The following is a 17,561-nucleotide window of genomic DNA, read 5'->3' as shown; positions in this document are numbered from 1 at the left end:
CTTTTGAGCTGTGGTGTTGGAGAAGACTCTTGAGAGTCCCTTGGACTGCAAGGATGTCCAACCAGTCCATTCTAAAGGAGATCAGTCCTGGTTGTTTTTTGGAAGAAATGATGCTGAAGCTGAAACTCAAGTACTTTGGCCACCTCATGCGAAGGGTTGACTCATTGGAAAAGACTCTGATGCTGGGAGGGATTGGGGGCAGGAAGAAAGGGGATGAAAGAGGATGAGATGGCTGGATGGGATCACCGACTCGATGGGATGTGAGTTTGAGTGAACTCTGGGAGTTGTTGATGGATAGGGAGGCCTGGCGTTCTGCGATTCATGGGGTCACAAAGAGTTGGATATGACTGAGCGACTGAACTGAACTGAACTTACACTATGGTCTGAGAATATCTATTGTATGATTTTGATCTTATATTTATAAAATGTTTTATGACCTAACATACAGTCTTTCTTGAAGAAAGTTCCATATATATTTGAAAAAAATGCATACCCTGTACCTCGTGTGGAACATTCTATATGTGTCTATTAGGTCTAACTGTGTTATAGTGTTGTGTGCTCAGTTCTTCTAGTTTGCTGTTGATCTGCTTTTTCTGCTATTTGCTATCAAAGGTGGTTTATCATTCTCCTCAATTTTATATTTGTCTCAATTCTCAAATTTTGATTTATACGTTTTGGTACTTTGTTATTGTATGCATTTACAAAGTTTATTAATGTTATATTTTCTTGAGTGACACTTTCATCATTTCAAAATGTCTTCTAAGTATGCAGTAACAACTTTGTCTTAAAATTGCTTCTATTTAACTATTGTCACTACAGGTTTTTTGTTTTTGTTTTTTTTCCAATTACTGTTTGCATCCTAAAGGAAATCAAACCAGAATATTCACTGGAAGGACTGATAATGAAGCTGAAGCTCCAATACTTTGGCCACCTGATATGAAGAGTTGACTCATTGGCAAAGATCCTACTGCTGGGAAAGACTGAGGGGAGGAAGAGTAGGCAATGACAAAGGATGAGATGGTTAGATGGTCCATCACTAACTCAATGGACATGAGTCTGAGCAAACTCCAGGAGATAGTGAAGGACAGCAAAGCCTATAGAGTACTACAGTCCATAGGGTCATAAAGAGACAGACATGATTTGGTGACTGAACAACAACAATTTGCATCCTATAGGATCTTCCACTCTTTTACTTTCAAATAAATGTAGCAATTTTCACTTTCTTTCTTTCTGCTGTTTTTCCCTTTGTCTTCCTCTGAGACTTCACTGTGCCTAAGTTTACATGCTCACTGTTGCCCATGGGTCTCTGAAGCTCTGTTCTTCTCACTAGTGCTCTCTCAGTTTCTAAGACTGGATATTAGAAATTGACCTATCTTCAAGGTCACCCGTTGTGATCGCAAATCTGCTATTGACACCCTAGTACATTTTTAATATTAGTTTTTGTACTTTCCAACATGATAATTTCCAGTTGGCTCTACTTTATGACTTCTATATCTTTACCAATATTCTCTAATTAATGAGATAACCTTATACTTGTCAATTCTTCAGACTTTTTTACTTTAATTCTCTTAACATATTTAAAACAGCCAATTTCTGTTTTTTGTTTAGTAAAATATAATATTTGTGCTTCCTTCAGGACAGTTTCTAATGATTTTTTATTACCTATGTATGGGTCATGATCCCTTGTTTCTTTTATTTAATATAATTTTCATTTATTGAAATAAAGTGAAATTTTAAATAACATATAACAACTCTGGAACAAAGATTCTCCATCCCCCCCTCCTGGGATTTGTTGTTACGGCTGTTTACTTATTTAGGTGCTTTCCTGAATTAATAGCTTAAAGTCTATATTTGCCAGCCATAGCAACTGAAGTCTCAGCTTAGTTTAATGATCAGATAATAACTGGAGCAAGATTATCTTAAATGCCTCAAACAAATAATTCTAGCATTTGCTGAGGGACTCTGTGTGCAGTTTAGGGCATATCCTCAATGCTCAGACAGGAAGTTTATGGCTCTGGCTAGATTTAACTTTTTGCCTACATAGATACTTAAGATCAGCCAGAAAGGAGAGCTAAGGATGCCCTTAGCTTTTTCCTCAGCAAACACATACCTCTGGAGATACACAGTCTTACACACGCATGTGACCTTCTTAATTCCTAGGAATATGTTGAAACTTTTCCAAATCCCCTTTGGGTATCTCCTTCCATAGGTTTTATTTATTTATTTATTTATTTTCATTTTAAATAATCATCAGCTTTACATCATCCTCAAAAGTCAGCACCATCTCAGCCAGCTGCACTGGTAACCAGTTGCTACAAATTGTTTTTTTTAAACAAAACAAAACAAAACAAAACAAAAAAATGGAGGAAGGCTATTGTTATCTTTGCAACGTCTCTCAGTAAGGTCAAATAAAAAAGAGTCTGGTGAGTGGTGTTTTACAGAAAATCATTACACAGGTCTAGTAATGACCTCTTTGTGGATATAGGACTTTGGGGGAGCTCCAATTCTGTTGTGTTCCATCCACTGGCTTCTAAGCTCTGGGTTTTCATAGCCATTTCAGGCTGTGGGTGTTCAAGGCTATCCCAGAGCTGAGGGGACAGAAATTGGAACAAAAATATTTGCAATACCACTATTACAAAATTAAAAAGCTCACTATTCTTAGCTAGACTTAACCATTTTTTGAAGAAATGCCCCCAAGATTGTTCCACATTGTGGTTAATTTCCCAAGTACTGAAAAAGTTGATGATGACAATTTTTGCCAATACTTTCACTGTTGTTTTTTTTTTTGTAAAAAAAAGGATGTTTTCTGGAAGTCCTTCCACCATTCCCAGTGTAACATTCCCATCTCTCCTTTACATCTTTGAATATCTGTATTTTTAGTTTCATTTTCTTTGGAACATCAGTTTCACACTTTTTTTACATTTGTATTTTTCTACACTCATTATCTACCCTTGATTATTGTATAGGTTGCTCCTCTACCATTTAAAGTCTTGTAATTTCCTCTGTCCTTTCCACAATATTCTTAACTGTATTTAACATCATATGTGTTTTACTGTCCCCAGTTTATCATTCAGCCCTACTTAACATTTTAATTTTTATATAAATATTTCTATTTTCACCTTTACTTCTTTGAATCTCTATTTTCCTAAGAATCTCATTTCTGAGGCCATGTAACTCTTATTTGAAAAGAAAAATTAAGCCTAGCATTTCTCTCAAATTCTAGAGATGTTTTCCCTGAACTCTGCTCCTATTTCACTGAAAATCATAATGAGAAAAATATCTTTTCATCTTCCATTTGCGAGTGTTTATCCTGCCTTTTTTTCTTTGATATCATTACATAAGTCTTGAAAGTTCTTTTGTCAATACTATTCATCTTTTGAATGAGGGCAATTTTCCTCAAAACTATCATGATGAAGTGTGGGAGGATAAATCACAACTTCAGTTCACATTGTTATATCCAACAGCTTCTTGCCAAATCTTATTTCCTTTGCCTTAGGAGCACATCTTCACTCCATTTTTACTATTCAGTTATTTAATGTGCATAGAATGATACATGTCAACTTGATATCATCATATGGCCATTGCTGCCTTCTCTCTCCTTTATTCATTTTGAGAAAGCCTGAAAACCTGAGGAAGAGACTATGAAACATGGTACTACCTAGCTTCCCAGTAATATATTCATGTAGAACTCCCTGCATTGAGTCTTGTCCAAGCTCTTTGATCTATTTTAATCGCTGATCTTCAGATATATATTTGGTTGGCTAAAAATCTCCTTTGATTTTGAAATATTATATTTTGATGGTTAACATTTAATTGTATAATAATTGGCTTTACTGTTTAAGATCTGAAGCAGTATTTGTCCTATCTCAGTTTCTGTTTTATTTTGCTCCTTCTACTCCAGTATATGGCACAGATGAATAACACTGATTTTGGATGACAGCTACTTTTCTGTTAAAATATTAAAATTATTCCTTTCCTTTCTTCATCCCTCCCATTATTCCCCCCTCCTTAATTCCTCCTCTGCTATTAAAAAAAAAAACAAAAAAACTTTAAAGATGAGGCTCAGAGAAATTATACTAACATGAACTTATCTTTTTAAAAAGTCTCCCTTTTAAGAACTTATCTTTTAAGAAGTCTCTCTCAAGAGTTAAAATCTAACTATTGAGACTTTACTGCTAGTTTCATTATTTCCCATACTCTCACTTCTTAACACACATCAAACTCAACACCATCACACTGAAATACATGTACCTAAATCTGATTGCTTTCTATATAATTATAGCATATATATTCATTATTTCACCTGATGCTAACAAAGCTTGTTTTGTCTTTCCCTTGAAATGTTCTCTTTATTTGACTTCAAGAGATTAAAAGATTCTATTTCAATATGTCTTCTTTTCAGTTATTTCTTTATTTATTTTAATCTTATCATGTTTCGTTTACTTTTGGTTTTTTTAATGATTCATGTCTAGTTCTTCTTTTTCTCTTATTCTAAGTATAATACTTTCCTTAGCCAATTGAAACCACATCTATTTTTTGTAAACAAGCCTTTTATAGAATGACACAAGTCATAATATATATCCCCATTTCAAACTTCTTCTGAGTTCTCTATCTCTAATACCCTGAATGCTTACTTCTCTACAGGTACCTCAGTACAGTATTATCTATGCAAATTACAGTTGGTAATTAAATTGAAATAATTAATTTAGCTAAACTGTGTTTGCTATTTTCTAGTTTAACAACTTAGGCCAATGGCAGGGTGTTTAAGCCATAGAGTTGGCCAGAAAGTTCGAGAAACCTGAATGAAACTTTTAGCCAAAGCTATGAAACTGTAACGGAGAAGGCAATGGCACCCCACTACAGTACTCTTGCCTGGAAAATCACATGGACGGAGGAGCCTGGTAGGCTGCAGCCCATGGGCTCGCTAGGAGTTGGACACGACTGAATGACTTCACTTTCACTTTTCATTTTCATGCATTGGAGAAGGAAATGGCAACCCACTCCAGTGTTCTTGCCTGGAGAGTCCCAGGGACGGGGAGCCTGGTGGGCTGCCGTCTCTGAGGTTGCACAGAGTCGGACATGACTGAAGTGACTTAGCAGCAGCAGCAGCATGAGACTGTAGAAACAAAAATACTATGGAAAAAACCAGAGGTAGAGACAGAAAAAATTATATGAATTCTTGCATAAAGTATTCCTAGACGGTATATCAATCACTGATCAACTAGAAAGAAAAGCAATAGGATAGGTATTTTGTAAACATAAACTATATATAGATATATAGTGTGTGTTTGCAAGCGTGTGTGTGTGTGTGTGTGTGTGTGTGTGTGCAGATCTATATAGATGGATAGAGAGAGAGAAAGAGAAGCAGAGAGAGAGTGGGGAGAGGAGGCATTTCATTATGTTATAAAGCAAGTTGGCTAAACAAGTTCAATTCAAAGGTCAAGGGCAATCCAAAAAGGAGGGTAATCATAAGCAGCATGGAATTTACAGACAGTTATAAGCACAAGTGAAAGCTGCTGTCCATAGGTAAAAATTCTGTTTCTTTTCCTCTTCCTATCTCTCATGGGGAAATCTCAGCGATACTGTAAGGCCTTTTGACTTATTCAGGTCCAGCAAGATTAACCAGAATAATCTCCCTTAGTTAAACTGACGTCAATTATACCTGCAAAATACCTTCACGACAACAAGTATATTAATGTTTGATTGAATAATTAGAAACAGCCTAGCCAACCTGGCATAAGAAACATCATCACAGAGGTGGTAAAAAATAATATATATATATATATATATATATATATATATAATTTCAGTTATGAAAAATTCTGTTAAAAAAACTATGAGAATCTTTTTAAAAAGTAAAAGTAAATGTTTTCAATAAGCCACTAAACTATTTATCATAGAAGAGTTTTCTAATAGCTTCAAAATCTAACAAATTTATACTATGAAAAACCCAGGTTTTGCTTTATATTTAAATAAGTTTTGTGATATGCCTCCTTCATTGCCTTCTCAATCTTTTGGATATATTTTGTCTTAAAGAAATTTCAAATTTAGTTTGATATGTCATTAATTTTGAAATTGAAATGGTCTCAGAGGTTTTTTTTCTTTAATCTGTTATAAATAATTTTAAACTCATGTGAAAAAAATCTATTACAATAGACAGTGTTTCAGCTATATTAGATAGAAAATTTTGTTTTCTATACTGCTATGTTCTCATGCGAAGAGTTGACTCATTGGAAAAGACTCTGATGCTGGGAGGGATTGGGGGCAGGAGGAGAAAGGGACGACAGAGGATGAGATGGCCGGATGGCATAGCCAACTCGATGGACTTGAGTTTGAGTGAACTCCAGGAATTGGTGATGGACAGGGAGGCCTGGCGTGCTGTAATTCATGGGGTTGCAAAGAGTCGGACACAACTGAGTGACTGAACTGAACTGAACTGATGTTCTATTGCGTGAAAAAGTGAAAGTGAAACTTGCTCAGTCATATCCGACTCTTTGTGACCTCATGGACTATATCATCCATGGAATTCTCCAGGCCAGAACACTGGAGTGGGTAGCCTTTCCCTTCTCCAGGGTATTTTCCCTTTTCAGGAATCAAACCCAGGTCTCCATTGCAGGCAAATTCTTTACCAGCTGAGCCATAAGGGAAGCCCAAGTATACTGGAGTGGCTTTCCATTCCCTTTGCCAGGGGATCTTCCCAACACAGGAATCAAACTGGGGTTTCCTGCATCGCAGAGAGATTCTTTACCAACTGAGCTATCTACTAGATACTAAAAACTAAAATATGTTTGTATTCACTTTTTCTTTTTTGAATCATTCTATCCCATGGACAGAGGAGCCTAGTGGGCTGCAGTCCATGGGGTCACTGAGGGTTGGACACAACTGAACTACTTCACTTTCACTTTTCACTTTCATGCATTGGCAACCCACTCCAGTGTTCTTGCCTGGAGAATCCCAGGAGTGGGGGAGCCTGGTGGGCTGCTATCTATGGGGTCACACAGAGTTGGACACGACTGAAGCAACTTAGCAGCAGTAGCATAGGCATGGATGTTGTTGTTTAGTGGCTAAGTCATGTCTGACTCTCTGTGAACCCATGGACTATAGCCTGCCAGATTCTTACATCCCCGGGATTACCCAGGTAAGAATGCTGAGCTGGGTTACCATTTCCTTTCTGACCCAGGGACACAACCTGTGGCTCCTGCATTGGCAGGCAGATTCTGCATCCCTGAGCTACCAGGAAAGTCCTTGTTGTTTTAATTGTTGGATATGTGTATGGGAATAATACAAGAAATAATTATAAGAATATAATTACTGGAATAATTACAAGAAATAATCCCCAGTAAATCAAACTGTAGAAAGAAATCAATAAAAATTTAAAATACTTTTAAATATTTAATTTTGAAACAATTTAAAATATTTAATTTTAAAATGAGCTGTGGAAGAGTTTTATAAGTTTTATTGAACTGTTAACTGCAACTTAAGATTTTATTGAAATCAAAAGAATGTTTGGAAATATTTAATAATCAAAGAAAATAAGTTGATGGTAATTAAGTTCATATTTCTGACTACTATCACACTGTTTATGAGAAGTTAAATTTGAATCTACAAGGAAAAGAAAATCTAATTAGTGAACAAGCTAGAAAAGTATAACAGTAAAACTTTTTATAATAAAAATCAAGAATAAAGCCCTTATACATTATTAAACTGCAGAAATATTCATTGTAATAAAGAAAATAATGAAAATTGGCTATATGTCTAACAACAAAAAAAATGGAGAATGCTTTGTTGATATTCATACATTTAGATTTGTTTTTAATTCATATATTATTATTTTTAATGTTGTTAATATTGAGTTGAAACAAGAGTTGGGGAATTAACTTAGATATAATTTTGAAATAGGTCTGATTTTGCTTCAAAGTTTAATCTACTGTTCAAAAAATGAAAATCTACTTTTTATGAAAGTGAACGAAAATTTCAAAGAAGAATGATGCTGCATACTTAATTCAGTCACTGAAAAATTCATGTCTGAAACAACTTGAGTATGTGAATCAATTTTTTCAAATGTAAATATTATGACATCTAAATACAGAACCAATATTTCTATTGAATGTCTATGTTGTGTTCAGGCATGTCTGACTCTTTGCAGTCCCACTGACTGTGGCCTATCAGGCTCCTCTGTCCATGGAATTTTCCAGGCAAGAATACTGGAGCAGGTTGCCATTTCCTTTTCCAGAGGATCTTCCCAACCCAGGGACAGAACATGCATCTCTTTGTCTCCTGCATTGCAGGTGGATTCTTTACCATTAGTGCCACCTGAGAAGCCCAACTGAATGTCTAGTATTCAAAGTAAATGGGTTGTAAATATAAAAAACTCATTACAAAGATTTTCCCCAGCATCAGGGACTTTTCCAATGAGTTGTCTATTTTGCATCAGATGACTAAAATACTGGGGCTTCAGCTTCAGCATCAGTCCTTCCAGTCAATATTGAGAGGTGATTTCCCTTAAGATGGACTGGTTTCATTTCCTTGATGTCCAAGGGACATTCAGGAGTCTTCTCTAGCACCACAGTTGGAAGGCATCCATTCTTTGGCACTCTGCCTTCTTTAAAGTCCAGCTCTCACAACCCCATGGGACCACTGGGAAGACAATATCCTTGACTATACAGACCTTTGCTGGCAGAATAATGCCTGTGCTTTTCAACACACTGTCTAAGTTTGTCATAGCTTTCCTACCAAGAAGCGATCATCTGATTTCATGGCTGCAGTCACCAACTGTAGTGATGTCAGAGCCCAAGAAGAGGAAATCTGTCACTATTTTCCCCTTTTCTCCTTCTATTTGCCATGGAATAATGGGGCCGGATGCCATGATCTTAGTTGTTGTTGTTTTTTTTTTTTTTAATAGTTAGTCTTAGCTGGCTCTTTCACTCTTCTCCTTCACCCTCATTAAGAAGCTCTTTAGTTCCTCTTCACTAATGGAACACTATTCAGCCATAAAAAATAATGAATATGAGTCTGTTCTAGTGTGGTGGATGAACCTAGAGTGAGTTATACTGGGTGAAGTAGATCAGAAAGAGAAAAACAAATATTGTATATCAATGCATATATATGGAATCTAGAAAAAATGGTATCGATGAACATATTTGCAGGGAAGGTATAGAGACCCAGACATAGAGAACTGACACAGTGGGGGAAGGAGAGATGGAATGAATGGATAGAGTAGCATAGACATGCATGTTATAAACTACCATGTGTAAAATAAATAGCTAGTGAGAAGTTGCTATAGTACACAGGGAGCCCAGCCAGGCACTCTGAGATTATCTAGTGAGGTTGGATGGGGGAAGCTCAGGAGAGAGGCTCAAGAGGGAGGAGAGCCTCCCTCTTGCACATATATGTACATATGTGTACAATTATGACTGATTTGTGTTGTTTTATGGCAGAAACTATCACAACACTGTGAAGCAATTTTCCTCCAATTAAAAAATAAGCCAAAGATAATGAAATTACCAATAAAAATATAGTGGAAAAAACCTTGACAAAGTTAAATACTATACTAGAAAATCTTCACTGAGTGGAAAGGGAAGGAGTTAAGGAAGAACTGGGGCTTCTCTGGTGACTCAGACAGTAAATAAACTATTTATCATCCCTGGGTCGGGACGATTCCTTGAAGAAGGGAATAGCTACTCACTCCCATATTCATGGAGGGCTTCATGGACAGAGGAGTCTGGCAATCTACAGTCCCTGAGCTCACAAAGAGTTGGACATGACTAAGCAACTAACATTTAAGGAAGAACAGAAAGGGATAAACATTAGGCATTTGTAAAATGGCAGACATAACTCTAACATCAATAAGATTATTGAATGTGAATGGTTTAAAGAGTGCAGGCAAACTGTAGAATTTGTCAGAGAGGATTAAAAACAAGACATATCTCTATGTTGTCTATTGGAGACAGACTTCAAATGCAACACTACAAATTGGCTGAAATTAAAAGAATGGGAAAAGAGATAACATGCAAACAGCAAACATATGGACACTAAAGTCGTTATGCTAATATATGACAAAACAGACTTTAAAACCAAAAATGCTATTAGAGATTAGGGATTCATTTCTAAATGATATGATAATATATCTAAAAGATTATAAATATACATTTTCCTAACAACAACTCAGAATGTAAAAAGCAAAAACTTGTATCACTGAGGGAGAAATAATTCAACTCAGTCATAATATCAGAGACTCCAATACTTCTCTTTAAATAATGGATATAAAAACAATTAGACATTAAAATAGAAAACAGAAGACTTTAAGAACATCATAAAAACAACTGGACCTAACAACCAACCACAGAATATTATACGTGACAACAGCAGGCTACACATTCTTCTTAAGATCACAGAGCATATTGTATATAACAAGTGATATATTATTTCAATTAAATTTCAATTGAAATGATGCAAGTTTGTTTTCTGAACATTATTAAGTGAAATTAGAAATAAGTAACAGTAGAAAAATTGGAATTTTCAAATATGTGGAAATTAAAAAAAAAAACTTATTCTAAATAATGAATAGGTTAAAGATTAATTCATAACAAATTAAAAATACATTCAGATGAAAACCTTAATATATAATATGCACAAATTTATCAGATTCACCTAAGACAGTGCTTTGTGGCCCTGATTGCTTATATTAAAAAAAAAAAAAAAACAAGCAAACAAAAAAAAAACCAAACCAAGTCAATAACCTAACTTTGTAAGTTAAGAAATTAGAAAAAAAAAAAAACTAAACTAAATTTAAAGCAATAAAAGGGAAGTAATTATAAATACTAAAGTGAAAATGAAGCAAACTGAGGATAGAAAAACACTAGGGAAAATCAAGGAAATAAAAATTGATCATTTGTAATATCAACAAGAGTGACATAATTTTAGCTAGACTGATCATGGAAAAGAGAGAGGAAAAAAATACTCAAGTGACTGAAACAATAGAAATTATTATTGACCTTTCAGAAATAAAAATGATTATATGAAACTATTTTGAGTAATCATATGCCAAAAAATTAAATAACTTGAATGAAACAGGTGTTGTTGTTCAGCCACCAAGTTCTTTCTGATTCTTTATGACCCCATGGACTGCAGCACGCCAGGGCTTCAAGAGGTGGAGGTAGAACTATGGACATTTTTAAAGGATATATCCTGAAATCTGTATGCTAACCTTCTGCCTATCTATTTTACCAAGCTAATTGCAGGACCTGAAATACTGTAATGAGTCTGAAGAATTGAGTCTTTTATTGGGCAGCAAATTTGGGAGGCTATCAACACCCTAGGCCCTAGATAATAACTGGTGTTCCTTTAGTAAGAACATAGCAACTTACAAAGAGTGAATAGACTGTAAAGAGAAAACATAACACAGAGAAAAGTAAAACTCATACTAAAGATATAAGCAGATTTGAAAGAAAGAAAAGCTCAGAGACATTATCAGAAAGCTACAGTCAGACTAATTAGACTATTGAGTATGAACACTAATAATTAATCAAAATTCTAATGCTAAAATAGAATTAGACATAATAATTCAGAAATTCTGAAATTAAAGATAGATAAATTTCAATCACCTGACTGGATGATGACTGCTTTGATCCCTTCTGTCTCAGAAAACATTTTTAGTTATTAAACAAATATGATCATAAATGTGTAGGTATTTACAGCCTACTCCAAAGAAGTGCTTAGCATTACAAGCAAGGAAAAATAATTTAACCTATCTCTATCTATCTATCTATCTATCTATGTACTTACATACCTTCCTACTTATATGAAATTAAGGACATTTAATGTTTGGAATATGGTGAACTGCAGTCATATTTTGGCCTATTTGGAATATAAAGGACAAAGAAAGAACCCCAAATTTGATACCTGTAAAATATCTTATCCTGTCTTTCCTACACACATTCAGCAAGCTAAATAGTATCTCTGTTACCCCGCACTGCCCACATATTCTAGAAGCCACAAATATAGAGCAATAAAGCCTGAACATTTATAGTGTAAATGATCAAATCGCTTTGCATCTATTAACTAATTGAACTTTAATCTATCAGGTTGAAACAAATATTATCTCTATTATGTAGCTGAGGCAACTGAAGAACAACAACAGAGTAAATTTCCTAAAATCATATAACCCCAGCTTGTAAATGATGGAGATAGGATCCAACTTTGTTCATCTGGCCCCAGGGCCTCCTCTCTCAAATACTATACAGTTTACCTGATCATCGGAAATCCAGAAAAATCAGGACTTCTGTTGTTGTTGCTGTTTTGAAAACCAAAATAATCATTTGAGGAAATAAGTGATCCAGAGCTTAAAATATTAAAGATAGATAAAAGATTAAAATATTTCTATGTAAGTGGCAACAAGGAAGTCATAGGTGAGATAATAAAGTTGGGTAATTGAGTATGTGAAGGAAGGTATTTTGATTTAAGTGAATCCTCCTGATAAAAAGAGGCCACAGGCAGAGAGACAGAGAAAGATAAACAGAAAGCTCAAGGGCATGAATAGGGTACTGATGGCTGACATTCTTATATTCATTGAAGAAGAGATGCAGAAATGACTAACAGATTAAAGCTTATCTTTGATCCCCACCAAGTGTATAGATCTTCTTGATGACTAAGCCCACTGATGAAGAGTGTTCTCTTGTTTATCACAAATCATTTAGCTGTGGATCTCAGAGACAACAGCTTCCTCCACGGAATTCTTTCAGTTCCCCGTGTGGCTCTACTTCTGCGATTGCATTTGCTGATTCTCTCAGAATCATAGGTTGTTGACACATTTCAACTTCAAATTCTACATGTACAGATCTTCCTACAGCTTTGAAGCTCTAATTCCCATAATAAATAATTTATTTCATAAGTCACAATAGAGTTTGCTACCATGATAAAATATTTATATACTAGGTATACCTCACAAGGCAAGTAAATACTATTTCAACATTGAGTGTGATGTAGGTGTTTTGTAGATATAACTTAAAAGACTAAGAATGCTTCCATATCTAGTGTGCCGTTCAGTTCAGTTCAGTGGCTCAGTCGCGTCCGACTCTTTGTGACACCATGAATCGTAGCACACCAGGCCTCCCTGTCCATCACCAACTCCCGGAGTCCACCCAGACTCACGTCCATCGAGTCAGTGATGCCATCCAGCCATCTCATCCTCTGTCGTCCCCTTCTCCTCTTGCCCCCAATCCTTCCCAGCATCAGAGTCTTTTCCAATGAGCCCACTCTTCGCATGAGGTGGCCAAAGTACTGGAGTTTCAGCTTTAGCATCATTCCTTCCAAAGAAATCCCTGGGCTGATCTCCTTCACAATGGACTGGTTGGATCTCCTTGCAGTCCAAGGGACTCTCAAGAGTCTTTTCCAACATCACAGTTCAAAAGCATCAATTCTTCAGCGCTCAGCCTTCTTCACAGTCCAACTCTCACATCCATGCATGACCACAGGAAAAACCATAGCCTTGACTAGACGAACCTTTGTTGGCAAAGTAATGTCTCTGCTTTTGAATATGCGATCTAGGTTGGTCATAACTTGCCTTCCAAGGAGTAAGCGTCTTTTAATTTCATGGCTGCAGTCACCATCTGCAGTGATTTTGGAGCCGAAGAAAATAAAGTCTGACACTGTTTCCACTGTTTCCCCATCTATTTCCCATGAAGTGATGGGACCAGATGCCATGATCTTCATTTTCTGAATGTTGAATTTTAAGCCAACATTTTCACTCTCCTCTTTCACTTTCATCAAGAGGCTTTTTAGTTCCTCTTCACTTTCTGCCATAAGGGTGGTGTCATCTGCATATCTGAGGTTACTGATATTTCTCCCAGCAATCTTGATTCCAGCTTATGCTTCTTCTAGTCCAGCGTTTCTCATGATGTACTCTGCATATAAGTTAAATCAGCAGGGTGACAATATACAGCCTTGACGTACTCCTTTTCCTGTTTGGAACCAGTCTGTTGTTCCATGTCTAGTTCTAACTGTTGCTTCCTGACCAGAATACAAATTTCTCAAGAGGCAGATCAGGTGGTCTGGTATTCCCATCTCTTTCAGAATTTTCCACAGTTTATTGTGAGCCACACAGTCAAAGGCTTTGGCATAGTTAATAAAGCAGAAATAGATGTTTTTCTGGAACTCTCTTGCTTTTTCCATGACCCAGCAGATGTTGGCAATTTGATCTCTGGTTTCTCTGCCTTTTCTAAAACCAGCCTGAACATCAGGAAGTTCACAGTTCATGTATTGCTGAAGCCTGGCTTGGAGAATTTTGAGCATTACTTTACTAGCATGTGAGATGAGTGGAATTGTGCAGTAGTTTGAACATTCTTTGGCATTGCCTTTCTTTGGGATTGGAATGAAAACTGATCTTTTCCAGTCCTGTGGCCACTGCTGAGTTTTCCAAAGTTGCTGGCATATTGAGTGCAGCACTTTCACAGCATCATCTTTCAGTTGAAATAGCTCAACTGGAATTCCATCACCTCCACTACCTTTGTTCATAGTGATGCTTTCTAAGGCCCACTTGACTTCACATTCCAGGATATCTGGTTTTAGGTCAGTGATCACACCATCATGATTATCTGGGTCGGGAAGATCTTTTTTGTACAGTTCTTCTGTGTATTCTTGCCACCTCTTCTTAATATCTTCTGCTTCTGTTAGGTCCATACCATTTCTGTCCTTTATCGAGCCCATCTTTGCATGAAATGTTCCCTTGGTATCTCTAATTTTCTTGAAGAGATCTCTAGTCTTTCCCATTCTGTTGTTTTCCTCTATTTCTTTGCATGGATTGCTGAGGAAGGCTTTCTTATCTCTTCTTGCCATTCTTTGGAACTCTGCATTCAGATGCTTATATTTTTCCTTCTCTCCTTTGCTTTTCACTTCTCTTCTTTTCACAGCTATTTGTAAGGCCTCCCCAGATAGCCATTTTGCTTTTCTGCATTTCTTTTCCATGGGGATGTTCTTGATCCCTGTCTCCTGTACAATGTCACGAACCTCATTCCATAGTTCATCAGGCACTCTATCTATCAGATCTAGGCCCTTAAATCTATTTCTCACTTCCACTGTATAATCATAAGGGATTTGATTTAGTTAATACTTGAATGGTCTAGTGATTTTCCCTACTTTCTTCAATTTAAGTCTGAATTTGGTAATAAGGAGTTCATGATTTGAGCCCCAGTCAGCTCCTGGTCTTGTTTTTGTTGACTGTATAGAGCTTCTCCATCTTTGGCTGCAAAGAACATAATCTGATTTCGGTGTTGACCATCTGGTGATGTCCATGTGTAGAGTCTTCTCTTGTGTTGTTGAAAGAGGGTGTTTGCTATGACCAGTGCATTTTCTTGGCAAAACTCTATTAGTCTTTGCCCTGCTTCATTCCGTATTCCAAGGCCAAATTTGCCAGACTAGTGTGCTGAGTGTCTTTTTAAAAAATGATAATTTAATCAAATGAATTTTATTCTTTTTTGAGATAACCATACATTTTCTATTCTGTTTTCTCTTTGTAATAGGTAATCACATTGTTTTGAATAATAAAGCTTGTATTCTTGGAATAAATCAGATATATTTATTATAACAATTCAATTTGCTAAAGTTTTGTTCATGAGACTTTGTATCTAAGTTCATGGGGTTTATTTTCCTTTAATGTTCCTATAAGTATAATATCCTCAGGTTAGTATCAGAGTTATACTGTTTTTAAATCTTAACTAATATTTGTATTATATCTTCATTTAATGTTTGTAGTTTTTATGAATGGGAGACTTTTAAACTAAAAATTCAACAGGTAAGAAATTACCCATACTTTTTATTTCTTCTTCTCAGTTTTGGTAAGCTAAAACTTACCAAAGTTTTATTACTCAAAGAAATAAATCTATTTTTTTCTGGATTTTCACACATTTTGACATAAATTTCTTTATTATCTTTTTTATTGTGGGGAGGGCTTGAAAATAGTGATAAAACACCCACGTGCAAACTTTTGCATGGATATAACATTTTCAAGCCCTTTGGGTAAATATCAAACAATTGCTGGATTATATGAAAATAGCTCATTTAGTCTTATTAGAAACTGCAAACTGTCTTCCAAAGGTACCTTTTTGCATCCCCTCTAGGAATCAATGAGAACTCCAGTTGCTCCACATCCTCATTGAGGTCCACAACTTGGATAATTTGCTCTATGTCTCGGTGTCCCACCTGATGGCCCAGGAGTTTCCTCATGGCCTCTGGTAACTCACTGGTGCTTATCTCCCTGTCACCATTGGTGTCAAACTCTCGGAAGGCATCTCGCAGTTCCTTTACTCCAATTATATCTACTGTCTCCGCCAGGAGTTTAGGTCCCATTAGTTCCACAAAGTCATCAAAATCCACGTGGTCACCCCGGTTCATATTGATCTGCTGAGACAGCTCGATGAGCTCCATCTAGGTGGGCATGTAGCCCATGGTGCGCATGCAGTTACCCGGGTCCCGGCAGTTGACGTAGCCATCTTCGTCCTTGTCAAATTTTCTGATGGTCTCCCTGAGCTCTTCAATCTCCTCTGGCCACAGAGATCTGTCAGCCTGCCTGTTCTCTGCAAAGCCCTTATGCAGGAAGATGAAGGCTGGGCCCAGCAGGTTGTGCATGACCATGCAGTTCTGAGCCAGCATCAAGAGGGGCCTGCGAAGCTCACACTGGCTGCCAGCCCCTCCTCACTCATCTGCACCACTGTGTAGCTGGTCTCCTCTTGGCACATCTTCCTTGAGAGACAGACCAGTGGAGACTTGACACAGTTGCCCATCCTAAGCTGAGGTAGCCCCTTTCAGGATCCCTGGGTCTATGAAGGAGGCTCCTGGGGGCTATGAGACCTGAGTCCGGGTTCCCGCCAACCCCAGCCTCCCTCTGCCTGCACCATTCTTCCTCCAAGAATGGCTGAGTCCTCTCTCCTGTGCCTGTGCTCTCTTACTCTTCTGCCTGCTCCAGCTCCCTGATTTTTTTTTTTTTTTTGATGGATTGTGTATGTGTTCCTGTGTATGGGTTTAATTTTCTGGACACTTTCTTAAGGAGATGAAGGCAGGAGGGGAGAGTGCAGGCACAGAGAAAATCGCCTGGAGAGCTGATGGCAGACGGCAGCTGACCTGGAGAATGCTGTGGGATCATCTACCCAGCTGAATGCGTCTTTTAGATGTATATGTCTTTCAGAAATATTTGCTCCCAGTATATGGCATGGCTTCTAATTCTCATCACATTGTCTTTTACTTGGCGGCTTTTTTCTTTTTTTAATTTTAATGACGTCTAGATATGCAGATGACACCACCCTTATGGCAGAAAGTGAAGAGGAACTCAAAAGCCTCTTGATGAAAGTGAAAGAGGCGAGTGAAAAAGTTGGCTTAAAGCTCAACATTCAGAAAACGAAGATCATGGCATCTGGTCCCATCACTTCATGGGAAATATATGGGGAAACAGTAGAAACAGTGTCAGACTTCATTTTTGGGGGGCTCAAAAATCACTGCAGATGGTGATTGCAGCCATGAAATTAAGACACTTACTCCTTGGAAGGAAAGTTATGACCAACACAGATAGCATA

At 36.9% G+C, this 17,561-nt stretch overlaps 1 pseudogene; it reads right to left on the bottom strand.

The window, feature by feature from the left end:
- Nucleotides 1-16,062: 16,062 nt before the first annotated feature.
- Nucleotides 16,063-16,956, bottom strand: LOC133253361 (calcium-binding protein 1-like; annotated as a pseudogene).
- Between the last annotated feature and the right edge of the window lie 605 nt (nucleotides 16,957-17,561).

Source organism: Bos javanicus, chromosome 8, assembly GCF_032452875.1.
Source record: "Bos javanicus breed banteng chromosome 8, ARS-OSU_banteng_1.0, whole genome shotgun sequence".
In the NCBI taxonomy this organism is placed as follows: Eukaryota; Metazoa; Chordata; class Mammalia; order Artiodactyla; family Bovidae; genus Bos; species Bos javanicus.
The sequence above is the reverse complement of the archived record's forward strand: the minus strand, read 5'-3'. Positions and strand labels throughout refer to the sequence as shown.